Source organism: Macaca fascicularis, chromosome 15, assembly GCF_037993035.2.
Source record: "Macaca fascicularis isolate 582-1 chromosome 15, T2T-MFA8v1.1".
Lineage (NCBI taxonomy): Eukaryota > Metazoa > Chordata > Mammalia > Primates > Cercopithecidae > Macaca > Macaca fascicularis.
Genome location: NC_088389.1, coordinates 80678377 through 80697950, shown reverse-complemented (window position 1 = coordinate 80697950; position 19574 = coordinate 80678377). Strand labels below are relative to the sequence as shown.

At 36.3% G+C, this 19574-nt stretch overlaps 1 protein-coding gene across 3 annotated transcripts in view; it reads left to right on the top strand.

Moving 5' to 3' along the window:
- The window catches only part of ADAMTSL1 (ADAMTS like 1), a 979893-nt gene that overhangs the window by 248966 nt on the left and 711353 nt on the right, over positions 1-19574 (top strand). The gene's annotated exons all lie outside the window — the stretch shown is intronic.

The window sequence follows — 19574 nt, the reverse complement described above, 5'->3', positions numbered from 1 at the left end:
GCAATAGTATAGTTGACTGAAGATGTCAAGAGACAGCTTGCAAATCAAACTGTGGTTTGTAATTTGGACTTCTTCGTGAGAATTGGACAGATAACTTGTGAAAGTTCTAAATGTGGTTCTGTATAGTGATGACCTTGTGTTCCTAGAAGTATTCATATTGGAATTAGAGGATGCCGTGTATATAAGCCAGTGGGTTTCTTATCCAACATAAAAGGGTGGGATCGCAGAAAATAACGTCTTAGAATACCCTCAAAACAAACATACAAGTGACTTTATTTCTACCTTCTGTGCCCGACCTCCTGACTGCCCTCTGTCAAGAGCATATCTTTTGCATATTGTGTCACGTGCTGTGCTTCTCTTTCAGACACTGAGTAAATTGGTTCTCTTCACCACCATTCACAAGCCACTTCTTATTGTTTTTGTCATTTACATGTTTTTGGTGTGGGCATTCACATCTTTCTCAAAGCGTACGGCCCGGTATGAGCAGGAATGGCGGTGGAGGCTCCCAATGGTACTATAATACATTGTCATGTGGTTCATATATTGGGTTTTTCTTCTCAGTAAGCCTGAATATGCAGAGCTTGCCTCTGCATATGTAATGTAAACATTTTCCTTGTTTGTTTACAGCTTTCTTTGTGATCTACTATGGACCTACACGTTGTCACTAAGTTTTAGTTTTCCTTCTTATGAACAACATCTTGCAATTATATCTTAATTTTGTCCCATTTGCTGTTACGTGAAATCCAAAATATTTTAGCTCTTATTGAGTTTGATTTATGCAAAGTCCTGGTAAGTGCTGCTGTGTAGGTACTACATGAAAACTTCATAAACAAGTCTAATTATTATATCATTTTTGCTGTAAAGGAAATTGAATAATATGAACTAATTATGGACATAATGGAATTGTCACAGTAGTTCTACTGAAACCAATTTTTGTCACTTGATAAGCATCAAAGGGTGTCATAAACATTATTGTTACTACCTAGTATTACATTGATTTCCATTAAAATGAAAACTGTACATGCTGTTGAATTTCCTCAAAGGTAATTTGTAATTACCTTTTAATAATTATAATTAGCTTACTCATTATACTCATAGTAATTACTCATAGTAATTGAGTGGGTGGAGGCATTTTACCTGTTTTATCTGAAAGAGGAATTACCTACCAACACGAGTAGTCACTCCACAAAGCTGGAGTTTTACAAGAAAAAGAGGGGAAACAAAGAAAACTTCAAAGCTTCTCAACTACCAGAAGCTACTTCAGTCTCCCAATAAGTGTGTGAAGTTCTAACAATTTCTGTGGAAGGCGTGTCTCCATACGTGAGAGCTTCATTTGGCCCACAGATAGAAAACTTTGAAAGTGTAACTTTATTTCCTAAATCAACATTGGAAGATGAGTCGCCATAATCTCTGTTTGTCTAGGGGAAGAGTTCAGACATGAGTTGCTACTCGTATTAGTAACCAGAAAGGTGGAATTCCCTTTCATGCCCCTTATTTATGAGTTTCTGTCTTATGGGGAGGAGGCTCTTCAGCAGAAGGAGAGAATCAACAAGAAATCTTCCTCGTATAGGTCACAAGAATCACTTGACAAAAGCAAGTGGTTGAGAGATGAAAAATAGTTGAGCAGCATACTCTGTTTGTACACACCTATCTGATTTTAAGTATGTCTTCCCTAGTATCCCAAACCTCCCCTACCAGATTAGCAGTTCTGCTCCTTGAAGACAGGATCTCTGTTGATTCTCAGGTCCCTAGGATTTAGCCCAGCACTTGCTTGTGATAAATGCTCATTTGTGTTGAGGGTTTAATCACAAATGAATAGAGAATAGTCATGGTGAGAAAACCCACCGTGCCTATCCTCTATTGCCTTGTTGTTAACATTTTATATTGAAAACACTGTGAGAATTCCATCACAGAAGATGCATGAAAAGGGCCTTATAAATGTGAACATCCTTCTAAATGCAAAGCGTTCTTGTTAAAATGGTATGAATGACTTCAGTTTTTAATGAGGTGATAAAAAAAATATTTGGGATTATCTGTCATGATGTCTCTTCAAGCCAGTATATAGGTTTATCATAAGTAATGTAAATTCAGGGATGTTTGCCAACTGGAAATTGATAGTTGTGAAAGTAACAAATGTATCCGCAGCACACAGAGCATTTTGGACAGAAGTAGCATTAACTCTAGGAAACACTATGTCTCACTCCAGGTGAAAGTATTGCTATTCTCTTCTAAGGGCTTTAACTTTTCTTCTCTCACACCCTTTACTAAAATTTCTTCCAGAAAAAATTTATTTCAAAAATGTAAATAATTTTTGAAAACCAGAACAGCCTGCCTTATGTGTGGCACTCTTTCACCTAAAAACATAATTTATTTTGACCAAAATAAGTGGTCATTTTGACCTTTCAGTGACACTTTCTCAACCCCTTCTCAACGAGGGCCTATTGGAGTGAATTAGCTTTTCATTGCATTAGAAAAACTTTCTAGCTAGCTTCCTCTTAGAGGGCTAATTTCATTCTCTGCACTTTGAGACGCTATTTACGTGAGCCTTTTTTCTAGAAGCCACAGCAGGCAGCTAAACTTCCAATCATTGCCTGAAATTCTGCATGTATATAATTTGCATTGTTTGCAGAGAAGAAATAAGATGTTTGTCAAAGGCTTTTATTCATTATTGAAATAGTCAAGAAACAGATCATGTTGATTTTGATTGTGAGCTGGCTACAAAAACAGGATGATAATTAACAAAATTCATTAAAGAATGAGGTTTCTTCTGTGTGTAATTAGTGCTCACTTCATTTGCCTTTAGCTTTGTGGTAAGCACAGTGGTTATTGAAGCCACGATTGTACCTTGGTATAAAAGAGAAGTTACTTAAATATTTATGCCAGTTGAGGGGGTTGAGTGTTCCTTTGAATGACTGGTAAAATAAAGGTGTCTTTTGTGGAATGGAGGTGAGCTTTCACGAGGAGATCTTCAGAAATGCCTACCTTTAATCACAGTGTGTAAAGAGTTTGTGTTTTAGGGCAAGTCATTAATTTGCTGAAACTCAACTGAAATAAAAAATGCAATTGACTGAAAATGATTCTGCTTTAAAGTAAATTATATTTTCTCCATTGGTTGGCTGCAAGGCGGTTAACTGGTGTGGGGCAGTATTGTTTCTACGAACTGAAATATTCACTCAACCAATACATACTTACTCAAGTAAAATGGAATATAACTATTTCCATGTATTCTTGAGGGGCTCACCAACCTCCTCCCCACTCCTGTCAATGGAAATGAAATGTTAGAATAGAAGTGCTAGTACCTGAAGATAATTTAATTTGCTTAATTATATTTCTAAACTGGCTACTATTTTAGAATATTTAGTGGACATAAATACAAGGAAAGTAACAATGTGTCAGGAGCATTTGAATCACTGAAGAATGACTCACTCTTTCATTAGCATCTTCCCACCTGAATTCATTCAGCACATTCCTGACAGAATGTTTAGGAACAAATGTGATCTAATTGCTTCTTCCATAACTGTTTGTGGAATAAAGAGAAGAATGAACTAACATTTAATTGCAAATATACACATGCTCTAAATTGCCTATAACTTCGTAAAGCTTTATTGATTAGTGACCATTATATTTTTTCTTAACTAGTTTTATGCAAAGGAGAACAGTGCAGTGATTTTGGAGGGGTCAGATGTTTAAAAAAGGTAAGTCATTCCAACTTAATCTTTGTTTTTTGGGGATACTCACAACTATAACTTGAGTTGGCTACCAAAATTCTACCTTGGGCAAATGCATTGAGACAAGAAGCATAGATTTGGTTTATAGCACATTTGCTACTTTGAGTTATATGATATTACAAAGAAAAAATCAGAACATCCTACATAGTTTGTAAAATCTGTTACCCCGTGGGGTTTTTAAGTGTTATTATTTGCCTGTATTTTACAAGACTTACCTAATGTATTATGTCTCTACCAGTAATGAACTATATACATAAAAAACGCTTTAAGTTTCGCACATAAATATTTCATATAACTTCACGTTTTCTGATTTTACTTTGTATTCTAAACTAATACTCTAAATCATTTCTACATTTTTATGGAAAGGAAAAAGGAAGCTGGGGAAGGCCGGATATGCACCAAGCACTTTACTAAGGGATGTATATGTATTTCTTAGAACAACCTGAGGTAGACAATAAATATCTCCATTTTGCAATATAGAGCTATTTAATGAAAAATGGAAAAAATATATTGGAGAAATATAATTTTAGAAAGATACCGCTTACAGTAGTAACAAAACTATAAAAACTGAAGTCTGAAAGAGGTGCAAAATGGAGTATTAATCAATAACTCAAAGATATAAAGTTAATTAAGACCACATTATTTACTTGTGTACACATGAAGCCTATGGAACCAATAATTAATTTCATCTCAGAAAGGCAAAAGAGATTTAAATAAGAGAAAGAGAAAAGACGAAGGAGAAAGAAAAAGCCTGGATTGTTTTAAATAGCAAACTGTTTCCATTTTTTATTGTTTGAAATGGTAAACTACTGGTTAGCAGGCAGCTCTCAGAAAGGCCAGCCCATGCTCTGTCCTGGAGAGACTGGATGGGTCACATAGAGATTTTCTAGGAGAGCTGGGCGTCTAACTGTGGTGGACACATGACAGGCTTTCTCTCTACTGTGATCATCAGGTTTCTCTGTTAGTGTCTCCATTTCATTATACCAGGAATACATCATCAACCTTATCAAAATTCCTCAGGATAGATGATAAATGTTTACTGAAGGATTATGGGATCTAATAAATGGAGAGATATAAAATGTTCATGAATGGGAAGTGTTAATGTCATGAGGATGCCAATTTCCCCACAAATTAGTCCACATATCTAGTATAACTAGAATGATTTTGAAGAAGAAAAAGATGAGTGTTGCTCTATTTGCTACAAAGCTATAAGAATTAAAAGTGTGGTATTAGAACATAGATAGACAAATAGAACAATATAGATAAGTAAATAACTTATAAATAGACACATGTAAAAAAGAACTTGGTATATCACAGATGTGCTGTTAGAAATAATTGCTAAAGGATGTAATAAATGGTTACACAAAAACAAATTTCAGACAGATTAAAAGTCTAAGTGTGAAAAGCATGACCTTAAAACTTAAAAACAAACTTGTATAAGAATTTACTTAACCAGGACATAAAAAGTGCAACCTGTAAAAGAAAATATTGATACTTTAAATTATATTAACATTTTAATGCCATAGAAATTTAATATGCCTAAAAATGTCATAAACAAGGTAAAAGGACAAGACACAAGCTGGAAGATATTCTTTGTAATGTACATAACTGGCAAAAAATTATGTAATATTTGAAGAACTTCTTGATTTTGGATATTAGCCCTCTGTCAGATGGATAGATTGCAAAAATGTTCTCCCATTCTGTAGGTTGCCTGTTCATTGTGATGATAGTTTATTTTGCTGTGCAGAAGCTCTTTAGTTTAATCGGATCCCATTTGTTTATTTTGGCTTTTGTTGCCATTGCTTTTGGTGTTTTAGTCATGAAGTCTTTGCCCATGCCTATGTCCTGAATGGTATTACCTAGGTGTTCTTCTAGGGTTTTTATGGTTTTAGGTCTTACATTTAAGTCTTTAATCCACCTTGAGTTAATTTTTGTATAAGGTGTAAGGAAGGGATCCAGTTTCAGCTTACTGCATATGGCTAGCCAATTTTCCTGACACCATTTATTAAATAGGGAATCCTTTCCCTATTGCTTGTTTTTGTCAGGTTTGCCAAAGATCAGATGGTTGTAGATGTGGAAAACATCATTCCCACCAAACTAACACAAGAACAGAAAACCAAAGACCACATGTTCTCACTAATAAGTGGGAGTTGAACAATGAGAACACATGGACACAGGGAGGGGAACATCACACACGGGGTCTTGTTGGGGGGTGTGGGGCTGGGGAGGGATAGCATTACGAGAAATACTTAATGTAGATTTCGGGTTGATGTGTGCAGCAAACAACCATGGCACGTGTATACCTATGTAACAAACCTGCACGTTCTGCACATGTACCCCAGAACTTAAAGTATATATATAAAAAAGAACTCCTAGAGATCATTCTTAAAAAGATGAACAGCCCAATAGAAAAAAATGAATCATTAGAAAGAGACATGGATGGCTAATACACATGGAAGAGGTGCTCAGCCTTACTCATCATAAGGGATTTATGAATTAAAATAACAGAAATAGCACTTCATACCCATCAGATGGGCAACAAATTGGAAGAAGCAACAAAGGCAATTGTCAGTGAGAAAGTAAGGTTATGAGAAGCACTCCTATACTGCTGGTGGGAGCATAAATTGGTATAACCACTTTAAAGAACAACTTGGCAATGTCTGTAAAGTTGAATATATTCATGTCCTAAATCCCAGCAATATCACTTTAAAACCCACCTTAGAGAAGATCTTACACTTACATTCAATTAAATATTGAATGTTATAGCCTAAAAATAAAAGAAATCATGAATATCCATCAGAAGGTAAATGGGAGAATGACCTATGGCTTATTTATACAATAAACACTATATAAATAAATAATAGATCTACATGTATTAAAATAGATAGATTTCAAAAATAAAATATTCAGGGGAAGGGATACCATTTTATAATATGGTATCATTTGTTCTCATTTTAATGTTATATAAATCTTTATTAGATTTCATTTAGAGAAAATATGTGTAAAGACAGGTGCAAAAAATATGCTTCAACTTTGGGATGTTCACTAACCTCTGTAGGCAGAGGAGGACAGATAATTGGTTGGGATGCTATGCATAGTATGCTTTAGCCCTATCTATAATATGTTACTGATTTTTTTAAATATAAAATGTTTCTATTTGTTTAAATGGCTAGTGGTTGCACACATATTTGCTTCATTATTTCAGTGTGCTTTAATGACTGAGATATTTTACAATGCATGTATAATAAAAACTTGGGATAATATCTGGCAAATAGCACAAAATAAATGGTAACTGTTTTTATTAGCAGTGGTTGAACTGGAAAATCACTGAAACAAAGTGACAAAGCTCGGTGCCCAAGATTTAATATATTTTTGCCTCATGATATAATTAAGCAATAGTCAAAAGTATGATAGCAGAACCCAACATCATGGGGCCTCCTATGAGTTCATGAACTGTACCTCTAGTAAATAATGTCAGGATGATGAATCTCAGTAATGAAGGAGAGGGACTATTTTTTTACACTTGACCTTTGGAATTAATGAAAACCATTATCCTTTAAGGGAAAAATAATTCTTTATCAAGTTCTAATTTCCTTACAGCTTACACAGCCCCTATCTTTTATTTATGAGCTGTCCACCATTTGCTAGGATTCTGCCATTTATTCCAAACAACAAATAGATACCAAGATTAATTATCTAAAAGACACTGGAAGTAATAAAATGTGAAGCATTAAAAGCCCCAACACTAATGCAGACAGATTTTTAGGATCAAACAACCTCTCAAATTTAGAGTAAAATTTGGTTTAAAAAATGTTAACATTAGTTGGAAATACATAAATAACATGTGTGAATTTTATGACTCTTTGGGGGGCATTTTCATGTTTCGTATTGTGAGGCCCTTCCCAAAGAGAACTTTGTCAATAATGGTGAAATTTCATATTACAGAAATTCTTGCTAGGCATGAGCTCCAACTTTTTTTCTTTAGGTTAGTATTCAAATTCCTGAGATGGTCACCACTTAGAGTTAATATTAAGCAAACTAGAACACTCTGAAATGAATGATGAATATCACATATCTTTAGTATAGTTATCAATGTAAGGAGATGAATATTTGCTGCTTAACTTCAGAACTGTCTTAATAAGCAAAATAAGACTTAAATTATACCTCAGAAAACCACTTGAGGCACCAAAGAATAATTTGTTGCTTCCCTGTACTAAATGTCCTTAATATAAAGAGCAAGTTCACCTTACGGAAGGACAACTGTCTTTCCAAGGAGTCCCTTAGTTGTTTGTAAGGTAATGCTGAAGCTATCAACCTGTGCATTGAGTTTAAATGCCTATCCTAACTGGACCATTTATGACTTAGTCATGTGTGGAGGCACCATCCATCAGTAGTGGAAGGCAGCTGAAGAGGCGTGGTTGGGGATTCTTCTAGTGGTTGAACAAGGTCATTTGGCATCAGAGGTCTGCACAGAGGGGTGCTGAGTAGAACTGGAGTGGTCAGACAGCTTTCTGGAATCACATGAGCAAAAGTCAGATATCTGATACCTAAATTTAAGAAAATATGAGAGGATATTTTGGGCTGTGAGCAGTGACAAAATGTCCTTTTGATGCAGCACACCTTCTCCTAGAATTTTAAAATTTTCTAATATGGATAGACATGATTTTTTTTTTTTTTTTTAGTTTTTAGAGTTAGTGCTATTTCAGAGTAGGTAGAAATTTGCATCTTTAAACTAAAATTGTAATCAGGCTGACCAACTGAAGTAAAACACTAACAAGACATTATTTAAATAATAATATTATTGAATTGTTGCAATTTCTAAATACTCATTTTAAAATTTATATCCTGTTTTCCCTGGTTGTTGATGGTAATTTTTAAGTAAGAGAACATTGTAATAATTTTGTTAAATTTAAAAAATGGTAGCCTTATTACCCAATGGAAAGTTTCCAAAAGGAGAACAATTTAGTTTTGTGTGTGTGTTATTAAGTTCAGTTTCAACTTGAGGTTGACAAGGAAGAAAATGAATACTAAAAAAAGAATTAAAGATCTATATTATTTAAACATATAGATGTGACTTTTGCTAGGAGAAAATGTCTGTGTCTGTAATTAAATTGCAACACCAACATTGAAAATATGGGATTTGGTATCAAGGTGTCATTTATAGAGCTTAAAACTTGAGCAGGGTTTGTGTTGTTGGGTTGAAGCTTCATTTCCAACTGGCTGTGAGACTTTAGGCAAGTCATAGAACTCTCTAAACCTTGTCTTCTTGACCTTTAAAATAAACGTGTTCTGGATGATCTTGAACCCTAAGATACTGTGTTTCAAATTTGATATTTAATGGAAACTTTAAATTCTTAGAGTTCTTCCTAGTAGACTCAACTTCCTTCCCAGTTCTCCACAAACATCAACTGGCTGCCCATCCATTCTACATACACTGTGCACTTATCTACATAATATTGGTAACAAATAAAATGCACTTTGCTCTTGACACAGTGGATACTTGTACGCCAAAGCCCATTATGTGTTTTTGGAATGTCATATTCCTGAAACACAATTTAACATCAAAACACCTTAGTCTGATTCCTGCTTAACTCTAACCTTGCTTCTGACAATATCTATTTAGAACTTCTTAGCTCCAACTTGCTGAGACCACATTTTGTTTCATATCATATTATCAGTTCAGTGCTTTGCTCACAGGACCTCTTCTGCCTGGTATGTCTTCCTTCCCTCCTCTCTAGACTTTCCTTTCTTAACTCAATACAAGTCCTACCTGCTCCAGGAAGCCAGCTCTCATTCTGGTCCTCAGGTTGGGCTTCTCTCTCCAAGCTCCTATGGGTCTCACTATCTTTGCTCATGGAACCAGCTCATGGCATGCCTACTCAGGCTGCCTGAAAGACCCTACACAGATACAGAGAATCCTTGACTCAGACTGAGGGGCAGTCTAGTACCAGGCTCTTACTCTTCAGAAATCATCTTCCAAGAAGGGAATTTTAGTCCAAGTCTGGGAAAAAGAAGCAGGCATATTGAGATTTCAGAGGGCAGGATTTAGGGAAGGGGCTAAGAAGAGAGAATGCAAGAAAAGGCAAACAAAGGTTTGGCTAGAGGTGCAGTTGGACACAAGGCAATTAAAAAAATTCATACTAGGAAATAAGTCTGTGGTCTTGTTTCAAGAATGTTGTCAATTTGTTGTAGCATGCTGCTGGGGACTGAAACCCTCCTACCTTGCAACTATACTTACCTTTTTATACATGTAGATCATTTTGCCCTAGCATATTTTTAAGCAAGGAATATGTTTGACAATACTTTGTTTTTCCAGCACATGGAACAGAATCTTAAGCAGAGTAAAAATAATAACATAATAACAACAATAGTAATAATAACAATTAAAATGTTAACAATAGTAATGAGAGTACATATCATTTATTGATGCCATAGTGATAATAACTATATTAATAACAATATTGGTAACAATAACAATAATTATAGTTATTGACTATCATGATAGTAACTATCATTTATTACCCCCTTCTGTATCAGGTGCTGCCTTAAGCACTTTGCATACATGTCTTCATTAATCTTAGAGACAGGGTAACATTTTCCTCTTGTAATGGAAGAAGAAATGAAAAGCAGTTTTTCCAGGGTCACAAAGATCTGTTACTTACATTGTTAAAATGATGCAGTTTAAAGAATACAGGAATTCAACTTAACAACCATTTACTGAGCATCAACTGTATTCAACACAGTAATATAGGTACTAACAGGGGATACAAAAATGAGTTAAATAATTTATACTCTCTAGGAGTTCTGAATGTTAACATTTTAATTCTGACTGTTGGGATATTTTTGTTTTTAGGTCAGTTCACTGGGATAATGGCAAAGTACTTACATTGCAAGTATCATTCATTCAGGATATCTCATCCTCTTAATAAGAAAATCTTCAGAAACAGTGCTTGATTTTTTTAAAGAAGTCTTAAACTCAGTTACATATGAAGCAGGTTCGGAGGAGCTGATGAGCACAGAAAATTTCAGATAGACATCATTATAGTTTGCAGTTATATTCCCACATAGGGCTATTGCTTTGCACACTCGATTGCCTTTTGATGGATTTGAGCATTGACATATGTATGTTTAGATGGTTTCCTGACTCCAGTTAGAAAGTACAATTTAGTAAATTGGTTTGAATGTAAGACCAGTTACCAGTGCTGGCCAAGTTTCTATAGGGACTGTTCACCTTTATGTATTACATATGCCCCAAAGAATGAATGAATGTGTGTGTGGAGAATGCGTATAGGAAGCTAAGTAAGTTGTTGAAAACTATGGTATTCTGTGCTAGGCACCAATCTGGTATAATTCTTATTAATAGCAGAAGAAATTGGCCTCAGTTTTTTATGTACCCTAACTTCCTGGCAATTAATAATGCACGACACTGATGGGAATATGGCTAAAACATTGTGTCATTTAATATTAAGTCCATTGTGTGTGCCTGAAACTTCCCGTGACAGTGGCATAAAAATAGACATTTGTTTTTTCTTATGTAAAAGAAACTTTCCAGAGATAGAAATGTCAGGTCCAATATGATCAAAGGTGCTAGAGATGCAGCTTATTCTACTTTCCTTCTAAATCATCCAAGCCTCCTATTTGCAAGGATACTTGGTGATCCAAAATGGCACCAGAACTCCAGTCATTACACCTATATTCCAGCCAGTGAGAAAGAGGAAAGGACAAATGGAGAAAAGGTGCATATTAGGTGGCTCGTAAGAGATTTTCCAGTTGCTACCCCTCACTTTCCTTTTACATCTCATTGGCAAGAATTTGGTTACATACCCATGCCTAGGTGCAGGGAAATCTGGGCAGCCATACAGCTAGCTTAAGGAAGAAGGGACAATGGGTATTGGAGTGAGCAGCTAACAGTCTCTGCCACAGTGATATAGTAGGTGAAACAATAATTGAATCAAATCCCCCAAGTTTGCATGCTGAATACAAAATTCACTTGCCAGTGACTTTAAGATTTTTGGTAGTTGATGAAAATGTTTTAGAATTAGATAGTGGTCATGGTTACACAATATACTAAAAACTGCTTAATTGTATACACTTTGAAGGATGACTTCTATGAATTACATACTGGTTTTCAAAAAGAATCCTGTGGTCTATACAGTTTAAGAAGGGAAAACAAAGACTCAAAAATGTTATTCTCCAGAATATAAAGACAATAGCTTAAAAAAGAGTGGAGGCTCTCCCAACTTGTCTTATGGCTCTGTTTATATAAGGAGAAATGCTCCCACACTAATACTGCATGCCTGATGCTGGCGTGTAAGGCAAAGTGAAAGAGAAATGGTTCAACTGCAGAGTGGCAGGTGGTGATAATAATAGTGATGAACACAGCAGCAGCACATCTTTATTATTTATCGGACACTAACAAGTTATGAATGTGACAGTTATAATGGCAGACATTTCAGATCATATCAGAAATAATCTTATGAGAAAACTGAGGCACTGACTGATTCACCACCTTGTCAAGGTTACATGCTTTGTAAGTAGTAGAATGTGGGTTCCAATTCGGGCAGCCTGATTCCACAGTCCATACTCCTGATTGCTATACTGTGCTATATGTTGCCTCTAAACACTGAAGCAGGAGCCATGGACTCTCATTTACAAGTAAGGAAACTGAAGCTGAACAAGCTTAAATATCTGGCTCTAATGATCATACAGCTAGTAAGAAGGTGTTGCTGGGTTCAAAACTAGACCTAGATGATTCTAAAACCATTGATTCTTATATGTTACTGCCTGCCAGGTAATCAGACTTTCTCTTACTGCCAAAAGTGTCCTCCCCAACTGATCTTTGATAAAGGAGCAAAGGCAACACAATGAAGCAAAGACAGTCTTTCAACAGATGGTGCTGGAACAACTGGATGTCCATATGCAAAAAATTAAATCTGGGCACAGACCTTACAACCTTCACAAAAATTAACACAGAATGGATTATGGACCTAAACAGAAACACGAAACTAAAAAACTCTTAGAAGATAACATGGGAGAAAACCTAGATGACATTGGGTATGGCGATGATGTTTTATATAGGACACCAAAGGCATGATTCATGAAATAATTAATTAATAATGAAGACTTCACTATAACTAAAAACTTCTGCTTTGTAAAAGATAATGTCAAGATAACGAAAAGGCAAACCACAGACTGGGAGAAAATATTTGCAGAAGACATTTGAAAAAGGATTATTATCTAAAATATACAGAACTTAAAAACTCAACAATAAACACACAATCCAGTTCAAACATGGGCCAAAGACCTTAACAGATACCTTACCAAAGAAAATATACAGTTGGCAAATAAGCATATGAAAACATGCTACACATCATATGTCACCAGTGGGGGATGCAAATTAAAACAACAATGAGATACCACTATACATCTATTAGAATGATCAAAATCCAAACACTGACATCACAAAATGCTGGTGAGGATGTGGAAGAACAGGAACTCTCATCCATTGCTGGGAATGTGAAATGGTACAGCCAGAGCCACTTTGGAAGACAGTTTGGCAGTTTCTTACAAAAGTAAACATACTCTTACCATACTTCCCAGTAATCACGTTCCTTGGTATTTATCCAAAGGAGTTAAAAACGTATGCCTCCACAAAAACCTACATACAGATGTTTATAGTAGCTTTATTCGTAATTGCCAAAACTTGGAAGCAACCAAGATGTCTTTCAGTGGGTGAATGGATAAATAAATGAATATATCCAATGAAATAGTATTTTGCACTGAAAAGGAATGGAAGAAACTTAACTGTGTATTACTAAGTGAAATAAACAAATTTGAAAAGGCTACATACTGTATGATTCCAACTGTATAAGGTTGTCAAAGGGCAAACCAATGGAGACAGTAAAAAGATCAGAGGTTGTTAGGGGTTAGCAGAAAGGGAGGCATGAATTGGTAGAGCATAGATTTTTAGGGCAGTGAAAATACTCTAAATTATACCATAATGGTGGATTCATTATGTTTGTACAAACCCATAGAATGCACACAGCAAGAGTCAACACTAGTGTAAACTGTGGACTTTGGGTAATTATGATGTGTCAATGTAGGTTAATCAGTCTAACAGATGTACCATTCTGGTGGGGGTGATATGGGGAAGGCTATGCATGTGTTGTGTTAGAAGGTGTATGGGAAATCTCTGTATGTTTCTCTTAATTTTGCTGTGAAACTGAAACTACTTTTAAAAAATAGGCTTTAATTTTTTTACATTGAAAAGGTTTGCCATGTGGTGCTAATCTGTTAGTAGACACATTTGTCTCACAGATTTGTTTTTATTTTTAATAGCAAAAATAAAGTGTCAAAACCACCACTGACAACAGTGTCCTCTGATTTGGAGGAAAAAATAATCTTTTAAGGATTTGGGGATTTTTATAATATATACTTAAAAGTAGGCCTGGTGCAGAGGCTCACATCTGTAATCCCAGTACTTTGGGATTAGGGACTTTGGGATAAGTACTTTGGGATTAGGGATAGTACTTTGGGACTAGGAGTTTGAGACCAGCCTGGGCAATATATAGTGAGACCTAGTCTCAAAAAAAGAAAAAAGAGAAAGAAAGAAGATTAAAATAAAAAAGATAAATTTGGTTATAATTATTAAAGGGCTTCTGTAAAGTAAGACTGAACATATTTCATTTTAGGAGTTCCTTGTTCATTTTTACACTAAAAGGCTCTCCTGGGCTAATTGACATGATATTAATTTAAAAGCCACACACACAGACACACAAACACATGTAGGCGTGGTGAGGAAGATGACCTGACACACAAGACTTGCTTTTAATTAGATATTCAAAGCACATCTTTCCTTTGACAAACCTAATGTGATGCAGTAAGACAAATTTCTTTTATTTTATTTTTTCCTCCAGATGATCCCATGTGGTCCTGCTAAGTATATGGCTTACTTTTGACAGGCATAGCATCTTTTTAAAAAACTGGATTGAAGTTGTTTGCAATTTTCTGACCACTTGGGGTATAGATGTTTATTACACTCTTGTTGCTATGATTGAACAAAACACAGGAATCTGAACAGTTCATTCTTCAAGGCAGTTTAAAGCTCAGGCAATCCTATCTCAGAGCGGGAGAAATACTCCCTTTCAAATTGTGTGTACATGGAGTTATTCTGCACATAAGTGGTGTATGTGATAGATGCAACACACACTAAAACTTGAAGGAGTAGGATGTTGGAGGTGCGTGTGACATATCTGATTCTGTACTAGTACTTATTCTGTGAATATGTTAGAGCAAACATAGGGCAAAAATTGTTCAAATATAGCAATTATAAAACCAAAAATACACACAGGGATACATGAGCTCAACAAAAATATAATAGAAGGATGGTTTTAATGGGAAGACATTAAGACTTTTTACCTGGCTTGTTAAATTTCATCATCCCTGAAGAAACACAATTTTGTTGAATACTTTAAAGAGTGTGTTAAAAATTTATATTTTAGAATTTAGAATTTTATCTAAATACTGATGTGGTGAGTGCAAATATCACAATCACACTCTCAGGTGTGCAAAAGGCTGACTTTGTTTCCTTTTGGTGTTCAAGTTATTTTCTGTTTTACCCCATTCCTCACTTATTGCAGGAAGTTACTTTAGTTCATTCCAGGCGAATTGAATCTAAATTAATGACTTGAATCCAGGATCGTGTCTTTGTTGTTTATGTACCCTCATTCTCTGGGGAGCTTGTGTAAATGCCCCTGCAGAGAACAAGGAAAAGGTGCTTGGATCTAACCTGGCCTCACACTCAAGGTGTTAACTCATCCCAGTTGTCTTCAGCACTTGCATGGCAACTTGGGGTAGAGAGAGAAGCAGCATCTTGGACCTGCTGCCAGGCCACTAGACTTGCTACTACCTGCCTGCTGAAGCAGGGTATTTCCCTGACCCCTTTCCAGGACGTACAACAAGGGTGCCTGTTTACTTAGCCTGCCACTCTCAACTCCTTGTGAGAGGGCACACACAAGTCAACGAGGTGGGAACTGGAGTACACAAGCACTGGAACCACTTGGCTGCTTCAGTGCCAGCAGGAGTGAACTCTGTGTGGGCCCTGCAGCAGCGTTCAGATTGGCGTGTCTGCAACCCACAAAATATCAGAGGGTGTGTACAGTGCTTTTAGCACTGCTGTCTGTGAATGGCTTAAGTGTTAACAGCTCAGTGGGCTGTTTGCCTTGTTGCGTGGGGTGGCTGCCCTCCACCAGCGAGGGCAGAGGGCCAGTGTGGCAGCCTTTTGTATTTGTCCTCCTGGCTCCTGAGCTCTTGTCCAGCATCCGGGAAAAACGAGGTCTCATGAATGAATTGGAGGATGGTAAATGCGGGGGATTTTATGGTTGATGAAAGTGGCTCTCAGCAGGGAGGGGAGCTGAAAAGGGGATGGAGGGCAGAAAATCTTCCCCTGAAGTCTAGCCGTCTCCAGCCAGATTGTTCTCCAAAGTTGTGCCATCAAGTTGTCCCTCTGAAGTCAATCCGCTTCTCTACAACATCCAGCCATAGTCCAGATGTCCAGCTGCTTCTCTCCACCAGCTGAGTCTGGGGTCTTTATAGGCACAGCATGTGGGGTGGGGCAGGACCATCAGTGGTTTAGGAAAAGGTGACATTCAAGCAGGAAAATAGGGATAGAAGTTCTCACTTTGGGCTGTGGCCTCAGGCTTCTTGGCTTGAAGGTGGGTCTTCACCAGGGACCTACCCCTGTCTACCTAGAATTTCTCTGCCTCTTGTTGCTATCGTTGCCAAGGAGCAGCCATATCCAGCAGGTTCCTGGTGGGAACTATACAGGCTTTATCAGTGTGAGCAAAGAGTCTTCTGGTAGACAGGCCATCATTTTCTCTTTCTCTGATCATCTGAGTGTATCTGTAGCCCATAGGATACTTTAGATGCTTCTCTCCAGCCATAGGAAACCAGAGTTGAGGGTATGGATGTGTGTTTGAAGTCTCTTGCTCTTTTATGCCTAGTACTTATGTAATGCCACCATTTTCACAGTTCCACTGCGTGGCTTGGAGGACTTTTCTGTGAAGCCTGATGTCCACTTCCTCTAAGACAAAGTAGATAATGTATTTTCTTTTCTGAGATTCCCAAACATAAAACTTAAAGTAAGGGTACATGCTGCCCATTTCCCCTATGTAAGACTTTCTGGTGGATGGGAAGGGCATATAGTTTCCAGAAATGTGTATTTATCTTGAATTTTCTCTGCATTCTACCTACCTAGCTTCTATAGAAGATTCTCATCATGTGGAAGTAGTCGGGAGAAGGGTACATGTGGGGAAAAAAATTGTATGCTAGATTTCATCTACTGTTAAATGTTTTATCTTTTACCTGAATTTCAGCATTTGAATTTAGAATTCAGTGATTCAATGTTTTTGTGCCCTGGCCTGGTCTGCTAATCTCTCACTTGGGGTTAATGGTGACCCTCATATCTTTTGGATCAAATGGGAAAAAGTTAGTTAATATCTCAAATAATTATTCTGCCACTCTAATGTATGTGCAACATTCAGTAATTTATGTAAAAAAGAATAAACCAGTCTTTATTTACAGATTGGGTGACATTGGACATAACTTTATTATTTTAATTACAGCTTGAAGATTGTTATACTGATAACTTTTCTATTATTTTGAATTTGCACTGAGAAATTAAATTTTACATAGTTGAAACAAGTGCAAACTAATTAAATACCGTGACTAGGGAAAGAAGTTTCAACTGTAATTTAAATCTGAGACTTTGTTTTTCAGATAGGATTTTGTCATAGAATAAACTCACCCTGTTGTCTTGTTTCCCAGTGCTGTCTAAAAGAGGGAGAGATTATTTCATCATCCAACAGATAATTCCGAAATGTAACAAATGCTGACAGAAGTGACAAGCATTTCGTTTTCTTTGAATGGATTCCAAAGTTCATTCCACTTGCTGCATACATTTCTTGTTTGTCAGATAACTGCTCCAAAGAGTGTAAAGTCTGAGAGCAATTGTGGTGTAAAATTGTTATGCACACTAAATACTTTACCTATGACCTCTGCCTTGTCTACAAAAGGAGGGATCAGGAGCTGACCTTCTCATGCCTGGAAGAGGAAACTAATTTAAACAAGTTCCAGACTCGTGGGTACAGTGAAGGAAATATCAATTTTTCTCAAGTTTGTCTAGGATTATTCAAGTATTTCCTACACATAACTTTTATAGAATATTTTTTAATCACCAGTATCAAAATTTTCCATAGGCAGTTAAATACCTAAGAGGATATGATAAGAGGGTAGGATTTTTACTTTTTGCTGTGAGTGAAGAAGGGAAACTTCTGCTTTTATTTTGCCTGTTGTCATTGGATTTCACCATAGCCAAGTGCCTTGTCCTGGTCTACTTCCATGAGTAGGCATTCTTTAGTAACTGAATATTAGCCAGAGATTCACTCAATCCACTGAATAACAAATTCTTCTCATGTAGAAATGACAGTGAGTTGATCAGTATTTTCACAACCCATCTACAGAAGAAAAAAATAGGAGGCAGCAATATTATTTCTTGAAAGTGGTGACCTCTGGCTTGAGAACTCATCCATATATCTAAAAATCACATATTAAATACCTGGACTATTGAGAGCATGGCCAAATTCAGAAAGTAATTAAAATGGCAGTCATAAAAATCACTGTAACTAACTCAGAAAGGCCTTTGGTCTCCTGTTTTGGGTCTATTGTTCTAACTTTGCATTTGATACTAAGCAGATTGATTAATTGACACAGGTTGAATATCCCTTCTGTGAAATGCTTGGCACCAGAAGTCTTTTGCATTTTAGGGCATTTTGGATGTCAGATGTTCAGATTAGGGATATTTAATCTCTATGGCTCAAATATTTTAAAGTAGCCCCTATGATCCTCACCTCCTTGTCTTTATAGCCTGGTGTTCATAATCTCTTCCCTTGAGTTTGGGCAGGATCTGTGATTGCTTCTAACCAATAGAATATGGCAAAGGTGACAGGATATTATTCCTCTGATGATGTTATATAAGACACCCTTATACTAGAAGACTTGCTTGAGAGTCTTGCTCTCCTTCCTACTGGTTTTGAAGAAGCCAACTACCATGAGTTCTACAGACACAGGCCATGAATTCTTCCAACAACCTATAAACTAAGAAGTAGACACTTCCCCTGATGAGCCACCAGATGAGAACCCAGCCCTATCTGACACTTTGATTTCAGCCTTGCAAAGCACCTGGTCAAGCTATGCACACACTCCTGACCCACAGAAACTGTGAATTTATAAATGTGTATTATTATTAGCCACTAAGTTTGTGGTAATTTGTTATGCAGCGTTGAAAACTAACACAACTGGTTTCTTAAACTATGAAAAAAAGACATTGCTACTTAAATCAGGTAGGTATTGATAGCAATGAGAGAAGAGATAACTGAAAAGGAGACAAAATTATCAAGAAATTATTTAAAAAGCACTAGCTGTCTAAATCAATTTGGTATAGAAATGAGTAGCCTTATACATCAGTATAATCTTTGAAAGCATAATTGAGTAACAAATGTGTGCATAATTGTGACTCCAAGTTTACAAGCATTGGTTATGTCATGTAAAATACTTGCTGTACAAGAAGGTAGAAATCTATGTAATACAGTTGGGAAAAAAGTTTCATAATTATTGATGGGGCATTGGATGTGTTTGACCATGGAATGTGGAATAGTTTGAGAATTTAAAATTTATTCTAGGATTAAATGAAGACATCATAAAATAAGTATTTATCATCAAAGAATTACATATCCCTTTCTCACATTGTGATGTGTCAAAATCTTTATAGAATAGGAAGTAAAGATTTAA